Below are 10656 nucleotides of genomic sequence, written 5' to 3'. Positions count from 1 at the left end.
CATGTTAACCAACATTAGATAACTAAAACGTCAAATGTCAAAAATGGTCAAAAATTTATCAAAGCTCAAAAGTCAAAATTTAAATACCATTTAAGAACAGAAATTATGAATTTAAAAATTCCAGTAGATGAATGCGAAATAGACTGTTGACGGAAGATTATCTTGGATGAATTTATAAAATTAAAATGGTCTCGGATGGATTCTTTGTTTAGTGAAGGTTATGTCTAAGGTATTTTGAAAAAAGGATCAGATACATATAATAAGGACTAAACTAACCATTGTTGTTCTTTAAGGATAGATCAAAGAAAGAAATCATCAGATTATGAGGAAAGACTTGAGTTTGCTAACAGAGGAAATCAATTCTGGGCAAAGAAGGGTATTAATTTATTAAAGAAAACAATGTGAGACTTGGTCTCAACTTAGAATTACTTGACTGCAGACAAAATTTTGTACAAGGACAATGTTTATTACTCAAAGAAATGATTTTAAATTTGAAATTTTACAGATACAGTTTATAGAAAGATAATTAAATATTTAATGTACCATTATCTATGAATCCAAAACTTCGATTGGTTCGGTCTGATAACATGTTCAGTTAATCTCGCATTTGACTATGATTAACTTAATTTAACTTTTGTAAATTGGCCCTAAACCTTGAAAACTTTAATCAAGCCTCACAGTGTGGCCTTGATTTTGCTCAAAGGATTAAATGTGGAATTCATTTCCTAATCTTAATTTAAAGAACTCCATTGCAAATATGTATAGTCTGCCAAAACCAAGTAACCACCAACACTGCATTCTACCCGGAAAATCAACTGGCAACGTTGTGTACTTAGATTTGATTGGTCTAGCATTTTAGTAATATCAAAATTGCCATTATACACTAGGTGTAATTTTGTTTTCACCAACTTAATTCAGCAGGTGGTGGTTATTTGGGTTTGGCACGGCCTATAGTTCCTGAATTGTCATGAATGAACATATCTAATAAAGAGGAAAATAATATTTACGTAAAAGGTTAAAGAAAGGATCATTTGAGTAAGGGGGAGATTCACGAAACTTTGCAAATTTGCAAATCGTTAACGAAACGGCAAATGCAATGCTTCAACAATATCGGTTGTCATGGTTTTGAATTTGCAACGCCTTATCGAGCCTTACCGAGTTTCGTGAATGACCCCCTAAGAAGGTAATTAACATGAAATTTGATGTAAAAAAATGTTGAGTCTTATTGTGTATTCATTGTTTTATCTCTACTTAAAATTATTCATTCTTCACTTAGGTAAAAATAGACTTGTTGAGAAAGACATTTTGAAATTATTTTTCTGAAACGGATTTAGATGTTATCGAGAAGAGGACACAATAACTTCGCACAAAAAATTCAATTCCTCAAAATGATGGTCGGCTTAGTAACAACAACAAAAAAAAAACTGAATGAGAAACAATTTGTCTCTAAAAGAAGAGAAGAATAAAATGTCTCCAAGAGACTTTCAAATTCAAATTCAGCTTTACCAATATTAATATTGATTTTTAATGACGAAAATCATTCAACTGTATAGAAGAAACTGATGGAAGAAATAATTGTTGAAGCAATGACACTAGTATTATTTGGTCCTATAATGTTAATGTATGTTGCTGAGTTATGGTAAATACCACTTGCGCTTCAAGACGTGTGACAAAAAACTTTAGATCAAATAAAAATTTTCTTAAAGTTGATTTGATTGATGTGGTTTATTTATCTGCGAAGATGGTACCAGATTGCCTCCATTTCTAACTGTTTCATCAGTTCAGCGCAACAAAGATGTCGCTGATTTGAAATGATTTTCATTCCTCGGTTGTATAGTTTTAAATGTTAATTGCAAATTTAGAATATTTGGATAAGAAGGTTTTAAGTTAGTTGTGCGATTTAGTCGCCGTTTTGAGCATCTTCGTCATCGTATTTTTTTTTATTACATATTTTGTGACTACAAATAATTACGAGGACATATAATAAAATTTGGAATTAAGTCGATCGTATTATTTTACACGAAACACAGGATAAAAAGGTTATACATTTAATTGTTGACGCACGATAATCGGTTATTAAACGAGAGAGTTTTTTTCTTTCATGTTGAAGTGCTTATGTGTTAATAAAATGGAAATTCTGTGCAATGAAATATTGGGAGAAATGTTTAATTTTAAATAACTTGCATCCACTATTAAAGCAAATGTTTGAATTTCCAGTTCGCGGACACAACTGTAAAAAATATAAAATACAAATCTTTCTTGACAATAAAAATAATCAAATTTATTTATGCACGTTATCTACGTCAGTTGTAGCTTTTAATTATACCTGCTAATGTTATTTTATTATTAACTTAATTAGAAATATATCTTTGTAACTTGACTTCATATTGAAATCACCAGTGAGTTTGAGGAAGGTAGAATAGGTATATCTAGGATGCGCACCTGACTCACAGAGATCTTATTTAACACGTGTTAGGATGAAATGTAACCTTGAGAGCTGGCGCCTCTTGTTGAAATGCATGAAGCAGAGTATAAATAATTAAGAGTGACGATAAAAAGAAAATTTTATTTTGAAGACATCTTGAACTGTCGCAGTTGTTGTCAAATGTGAGTATTTTGTTCTTGTTTTATAACGGTTTCAGAATTTTACTGATGGTAATGCTTGTGTAACGACATTGGTGTTGTTTTTGAGGTTATGTTTGGGTTTGCGGCTGGTTGTGTAAGCGGCATGGTTAATTATCTGTAGATTATTTTTTATAATACAATTAAGTACTGATTAAGAAATATTGTGGCTAAAATTTGGACTTTGTGTTCATCAGAAAAATAAAAAAAAACCTAATTTTTTGATTAGCATTTTAAAATTTAGTTATGCAAGTAGAAAAAATTATAAATTTTTTCCGGAAATCGTCTTGGAAACAACATTTTCCTGCTCATTTACGCGCAGGAAAATTGAATTTTCCGGACTAGTACCTACTGTAAAGACTTTACAAGACGCAAAATAAAAAAGGTACTTGAAAAAGAACAATTTTTCACAACACGCACAAAATTGATGAAATCTTTTCGATGTTGTTTACTTTGTAACTATAGTTGCCAACAAAATTGACAAACTTGATTTTTGTGGAATTTGTAAAAGATTTTTCTAAAATTTGTAAATTTCGTCTTTTTTATGATTTCCGGAAAAATTTAGGTAATACAAAACACGTCAGTAAAATCTCTTACTTGACTCAGAGCTTTAAAATACTCGGCCAAAGTGCCTCGTATTTCAATTTAGCTCTTCTTTAGTAGTGTGATGTTTTCCTGACTTTTATGTAAATAACTATTAACTAATTATGTATTAGATATCACTCATAACAAAATTGAAAACAGTCGGGATATTAATATTTGTTTTTGTTTTTAAATATTTAAACACTATCTAATAGTGAAATGGATATCTAAAAATGTATTCACCAAATCCTCAACTATTTTTATGTTGAGGCGATTTCTTCATATGGATTTCCTTTATTAAATTATATTAATTGTTTAAATGATCGTGTTTTATATTTTAGAAGATTATTTTTTCTTTGTAACAAGTTACAACAGTAAAATCCAAAAGTGTGCAGACGACATTTTTCTCTGCAAATCTTACAAGCCTTGCGTTTTTTCTTTACAAATTTTATGTGAGTTTAGAAAATAAAAAACAGTCAGGGGCCTTTTGAGGCTGAATTGGGTTTCCGTACCTTTTACATACAGGGTGTCTCAGCTAAGAATTTCGAGCCTAATAACTCAGTTATTTTCCCGCGGATTTTTGTGAAATCTAAAATGCAGATATTTTAGACGGTGAAGAATAAAATCCCATTAATGCAATCACCCAAGTCTTAAAAACGTAATTTTTACATGCCTTTTTAAAATGTTGAATCAATTAAGATTTACATCAAAAAATTGATCGTCAATTAAAAATGCTGTAGGGAAAAACTCGTCCTTGAAAGACGTCTGATTTGCAAGAAAAAAAAAAACTGTGTTAAACGTGGCTGCAGATGCAAAAACGTAGACGCGTATGAAACAAACCGCGCACTATCGCCGAATTTTGGTCACCCCTTTTCGCACAAATGCAGGTGACATATTAAAAATTAAATTAAATTTTTTAAATAAAAATTGCCATTTTCTCAAAAAAATTGTTTTGTAAGGTACCAATTTTTTTCATTCGTCGTTGAGGTAGTAGAAGGGTCCATCAAAAAGAGAAGAAAAAAGTGGGGGTTGTCATTTAAAAAAATTGGTGATGACGTCATTGCCCAAAAACCAATGACGTCATTTAAACAAGTTGTACGTCACAGGATGGCATTCGACCTGTCCGAGCGATTTTCCAAAAAACATCACATAACGCTACTATGAATTTTGTTCCAAACTTTATGTTCACACTGTAGGTTTTATGCTTATGAGCATTTTTATACTGTTTTAATTTATGGTAATGAAATTACTGTTAACATCAATATTAATTAGTCAATTAATTAATTAATTATTTATTTAAGTAAAGCTTATGAGAATAATTAAGATATTAAGATATAGGCATATAAACAGCATTGTTTGGATGTGTGTATTTTGACTGGTACAGTCGTTTGTATTATTTCAATTTATGTAAAGCTAGTGTGACACGGTACTAAATTTCACAGAAAATCGACCAACATCAGAGAATTCCCTTTCACATTGTACCCTTCCAATTGAACTGGCCTCAGTTTAATTTTGAAAATAAAGAACCAAAAGTATCCTTTTTTTAAAAATAAAACTTAAATTTAATTGAAACATAAATAAGTAACTAGACATTATTATAAGGATATACAGATTGATTCACATAACTTTCCAACCCTAACGAAAATTAAATGCGGCCAGTAATACATTATTCAGTGATAACTTGATACCTCTATTTACGAGATATGAAATCTGGACACTCCTGGCATTATTGACAATCACTTGACAGTTCCTTTTTGTATAATTCTAAAGTAATTTTTGCTAATTAATCGATATGATATTGATATATGAGACAAAAGTTTAAAATTATTCATTATTTTGGATCAAGTTATGAATGAAAAACGTATTGCTGGCTGTATTTAAATTTCGTTAGGGTCGGAATGTTATGTGAATCAGTCTGCACAAGCTGAAATCGAAATACATCAGAATATTAAAACTCCAGGATCTCCAGACCATTTGTGAAAATTACGTGAATTCAGTTTTACGCTATACATCTTCATGAGGGCGGAACTTTTATTAATTCGATAATTTTTTATAACTGAAATAAGATATGCATGTGTTATATCACTGATTTCACAAAAAAATATTCTTTTTAAAGATATTAAATTTGACCCCCCGTGCCATAAAAAAAAATCAAGTTAGCTTTGTATCTTCAAAATAAATGATGGTAGAAAAAAACTGTGTGCTAAATTTCAACGAGCTCTGAAATATCGTTCTGAAAATATTTAGCTGTATCCATATTTTTTAACAACCCTGTATACAGGGTATTTCACGAGTGACAATGAGCTCGGCGAAATTGAAAAAGCAACCCACAATATAAAGAGCGACCAAATAAATTTGTAATCGAGTTATCCATGAATCCGAAACCGTACGTCGTTACTTGAACTCCATGCTACAATAATTACAGCACGAAACACAGGTTAGATCTCGACATACGAGTATCAATCGCAAAGACATACGGATTCAAATCCATGGATGACTCGATTACAAATTAATAATTCATTTGATCGCTCGATATTTTCAAAGTGAACGTAGCTATTTTAAATATCGTATTATTATAAAATGAAATTATGAATCCATGGTTGCTTTGCTTCCAGTAATTTTATTTGCCATAATTGACATTTTAACGATGAGAAAACAGACATGATTTTGATTTATAGCGAATGTAATAAAAATGCTTCTGCCGTTGCGCGTTTATGCAGACAATAATAGACATTTCCCCCAAAAACTCTTCGGTTTTTCACAATTTCATTTAACCAAACGAACGACGTTTATGGCAAAATTTGCAAAACTGTACAGCTAACCATGTTTTTAAAATCAAAAAACAAATGTCCACGTTAACTTTGGAAACGTATTGTGGGTTGCATTTTCAATTCCGTCGGGCTCATTATTACTCGTGAAATATCCTGTATAACTCCCCACCACCCCACCCCACCCATAGTAGGCCCTGAATGTTTATTTAATATTCGATTGTTGTCAATGTTTCACATTTTTTAAAGCAAACTCATTTTTCACTGTTTTGTTGAGTCCAGATGGATTGCTTTCATTGTCAAAACTAGCATTTTATTGACACACTCTCCAATTCACTCCCGTGTCTTCACCTGACGGCAATATAAAAATAATATTAAAAGTTAGTTGTTGTTTGTAGACATTATCGTTTTCCCGGTTGCCGCATCGACTCCTGCCCTAAATAAATAAAATCTTAAAATACATATACATACAAATAAAATAAAAAAAGATTAATGGCCGTTTGCACCGACCATACACCGACGTTCCTTATTTTTAAACCAAGCTTAAAAACAATTGTTGGTACGATTTTAATAATTGTAATCAAGGTTTTAAGCTCTTCTTAATTTTAAACTACGACGTTGCCAACGGCTATAAATGTTCTTTTTTAGGTATATACAGTTTTATTATTTTTGTAGTTCTAGTCTTTGAATGGAACTTATGCCACACATTTTTTCAAAGTACATATTGGTCTACCTATTTCGTTCAGTTTCTTTTTTGTTGTGTCAAATGATTTGTGATGGAAATTTCGTGTTAAAACACTCGATTCGAGACGTACATCGTTAAGGGATGACGAACCTACTGATACATTTTATTGCGCTTTTTGGTGCCGAAGACGCCGACTCTTGTTTACGGCGTTTTGTGGGTCAGTTCGCACTCCTTCTCCCAACTAAAGACAAACATTTTGAAAGTTGCCAAAATGCGTGTCAACGGCAATGGAGCCGTTCAAACAAATTTTGCCCTTACATCCCTTCATAATACAAACCAGAATTCCGCACACGAAACTTCCGAAGAGGTCGACGACCGCCGCCGTCGCGTTGTGTTAATTATTGTTATTGAAACGAAATACGATAATTTCCAAATGTGGAAGGGTGTTTGTCCTGGTGGGGATTCGAAATTTTCTCAATTTCCTTGACATTTTTTCTTGATTAGCTGATTGGTCTAATCGAGGTGGAGTTCGTTGAACTGCAAGGTCGTAATGTGCGATGCTAGTTGCCTACTGGGTATCCCCAGAGCTTTCACTAAATTTATGCCTTCAAATTGCATATTTAATTAATTTTAATTAGTCTTCCTGAATTAGCATAAGTAAACAAACCACAACGACAAGGCGTGCATCCGTCACGAATCGGGTTCGCTCCTTTTTTATCCTGAGCAAAGTTTTTCTTGGCGTTACTTTTATTTCTATTGTGGCGGTGTGTACCTACTCGTATTTGTTTGTTTTTATTCAGTATTGGACTTCACCAATGACAGCTATTTAGACCTCGAACTCACACTAACCTCTCACTTTGCATTCCCCTCGAAGCCCGAGGTGGAAAAGGGTCCATGGTCAAAACAACTAGTGACTGTAAAAGTATGTTGAAGACTATAAATGATTCGCTTGTCTTAATTTATTACGTCAAAAAATTGATGTGCCTCTTTTTGATAGTGCTGTTCTTATTTGTACCTACCCTTTTCAAAGTCTTCGTCCATAATGTCAGCTTATTATTATCTACATAAGTTTTACACTTTGTGGTTACTGTTACTAATTTTTTTAAACTATCTCAAGTACTCTAACTAGATGTACCCAGCTACATTTTTTTCAAAATAGGAAAGAACATTTTTTACACATGTATAAAAATATGTCTGTGCTTTGATATTTTGTCGAAGTGTTGGTATATTGATTGATTAAGTGCAATTTTTAGGCTGATTTAAAATAAAGGTCAAAACAGAACCGCCGAAATAGTTTGCTACCTGAAACCGCCATACATTTTGTTCAGTGTCAATTCGTTAACTTTTAGATTAAACATTTCTAAACTCCTATTTGATATTTGTTAGTTAGTTCCTGGCCAATAAGGAATTGAGATGATCAGGTCTCTAAATTAAATGATCCAGTTATTTATAATTGTCTTCTTGCTTCTTATTCATTGCAATCTTTTATCTTGTTTCGTCATATCGTCGTTTAGGTAATAGTCTTCAGGAACTCACAGAATCAGCTCTTACTGATGATTTGGGATGAGGTACAGGACCTGAGTTTTCTCTCAATGGAGTACATCTTCAGCACGTTCAAAAAAAAATCTTTATTAGAAATCTTCTTCTGACCTTCTGACAACTCTTCTAAGACAACGAAACCTTCATTACTATTGTATATTGTTCGTGTAGTGTGGTTTTATAAAAGTACACCCCTGCTCTATCCCTACTATAACGCTCCATGCGAATTTTCCATTGTTCTAAACAATACTGGAAGTCTTCTTTTGTGAGCTCCTTCATGATGCGTGCCGCTTTTTCTTTCACAGCTTCAAAGCTCTCAAATCTTGTTCCTTTTAATGCAGATTTGACTTTGGGGAACAGATAAAAGTCACATGGTGCCAGATCAGGCGAATAAGGCGGATGCTCTAACACTGGGATGTTATGTTTGACTAGAAACATCTTGACAGACAACGCACTGTGAGTCGGTGCGTGGTCATGATAAGAAACCCATGAATTGAGATTCCACAATTCGGGTCGTTTTTTTCTTATTTCTTCACGGAGCTGAGCAAGAACCTCAGGGTAGTAATATTGATTAATAGTTTGACCTGCAGGAACCCAGTGAAGGTAGACAATCCCATGAATATCGAAAAAAAAACACCAATCATCATCGCTTTAAATTTTGATTTGCTCATTGGAGCTTTCTAACTCTCGGTGAAGTTGGGCTCTTCTAATGCATGGATTGACGCTTAGTTTCTGGATCGTAAGTCAACAACCAAGATTCAATGGAATTTTACGACAATTTGTTGTTCTATCACAGCACTTACCATTTTTCCGCCAAAACAAGAAAACAAATCTTATAAAAATAAATTCCACGGAAAGACTGATTGGTCTACAGATACGAGAGGGGTGGCATTAGATAAAGAAGGCTTCACGCTAAACATCTATCTGTAGTACGACTTTGGCGCATGCGTAGTTCTTCTGTAGAAGCTTCAATCTTTTTTATAACCACACCTCGTACATGAGGAGTTCCAATCGTATTCTTACTACTAGAGTAAATGTTCGAAATGTCTGTCTTCAGCTTCCAAACATAATGTTTTCAAATGACCTTCGCAAAGTCGGGACATTAATTAAATTGCAGTTCCAGTTATCAGTAATTATGTGCTTGCATTAATTTGGGAATTGTGCCAGGTCTGTTTTTGAACACGTTATTTTTCAGGTATGGAAAAACAAAATAATCAAGGCAAATTGTGGTAAGTGCCTTGAAAGTCAGGAAACTTGTTGAAATTCCTCAAAAACTCGAGGTGTCGAATAGGACCATTCGCCGTTCTCAAGTCTTTCTCCATTTCTGAAGTAACACTGCACAATGAAAATGTTTTGCTCTAAAGTGAACATATTGTATAATAATAGCAAATTTTAATAGTCAATAATTAATAATGACAGTTACTATTGTATTTTTACGTGCTGCCAACTGAAGCGTATTAATTACGGCCATTTTTTTAAATTTTTGATCGCACCGTACTTTACCTAAACCGCGAGGCCTTCTTGATTTGAAATAATCGAAAATATACTTAAAATTAGTTTCAAGCCAAGCAGGGCTTAATCCCCAAATATGAAATTCAAATTCAACATTTTTTTGTCAATCCTGGCTCTTTGTAACTCAATCCGTGGACATAATGTAGAAAGTAGAGTTTTGCTCCCTCAAATTAGGGTCCAAAGTGGGCAATGTTCTCCATAGGGAAGACAATTTTATTTTCTCTAATTTGTTGTAATTGTTTGTAAAAAATCAAACTACAAGAGCAGCATTACCTTGGAAACGACGCATAACTTGTATTTTGTTAAATGAAATTTAGAACAACATCCAAAATCATACAAATGATTTTTGTTTTGAGAATAAAAGTGAGTCGCAGAAAAAATTATATGTATAACATTGGAGGAAAGTCCTCTTCTCTCCCTTGGATGATTACGCGTCGGGCATTAAACTTCATCCGCGAGAGAGAATACATGACTTTCCTCCCTAGTCACACAAATATAGTTTGTCCGGCGAGAGATTGGTTGACATAAAAATCACTAAATTCTACGCAGAGAAAGTAGTACCTAGCGCACGTAAAATTTGAAATATATCCTTCAAGCAGTAACATTTTTGCCGTGAAATTATGCTCTAATTAATATATTCTAGTGCATTTTGTAGTGATGGGTTACAAGCCTACAATTTAAAATCTCCCAATCTCTCGCTGGACGAAGTACCTATAACTGTTTTATTTATGCAGTGGTTTGGCGACGTAATATTAAAATGCAAAGTGCAAACTTTCATGTTTAAATTACTCAACAGAAAAAGCACAAAATAAAGAGTGTTTTTTTAAATTTGGCATCGAAGTTGACGTTGAAGAGTCGATTGTGAATGCACCACATTGTAGTGTCACTAATGTTCAGTTGATTCACGAATTAAACGAGGATGATCCAGACCACAGCTTGCAATTTTGC

The 10656-nt window shown here is 33.1% G+C and overlaps 1 protein-coding gene across 1 annotated transcript in view; it reads left to right on the top strand.

Moving 5' to 3' along the window:
- The first annotated feature begins 16 nt into the window (after window positions 1-16).
- Window positions 17-10656, top strand: part of phtm (phantom) — a 68631-nt gene continuing 57991 nt past the window's right edge. The window contains exons 1-2 of the mRNA XM_069040553.1: window positions 17-229; window positions 294-2607. The gene's annotated coding sequence lies outside the window, so the exon portion shown is untranslated. The remainder of the gene's footprint in view (window positions 230-293; window positions 2608-10656) is intronic.

This window comes from Tenebrio molitor, chromosome 3 (genome assembly GCF_963966145.1).
Source record: "Tenebrio molitor chromosome 3, icTenMoli1.1, whole genome shotgun sequence".
NCBI classification, from domain to species: domain Eukaryota; kingdom Metazoa; phylum Arthropoda; class Insecta; order Coleoptera; family Tenebrionidae; genus Tenebrio; species Tenebrio molitor.
This window is presented reverse-complemented; position numbering and strand designations above follow the sequence as displayed.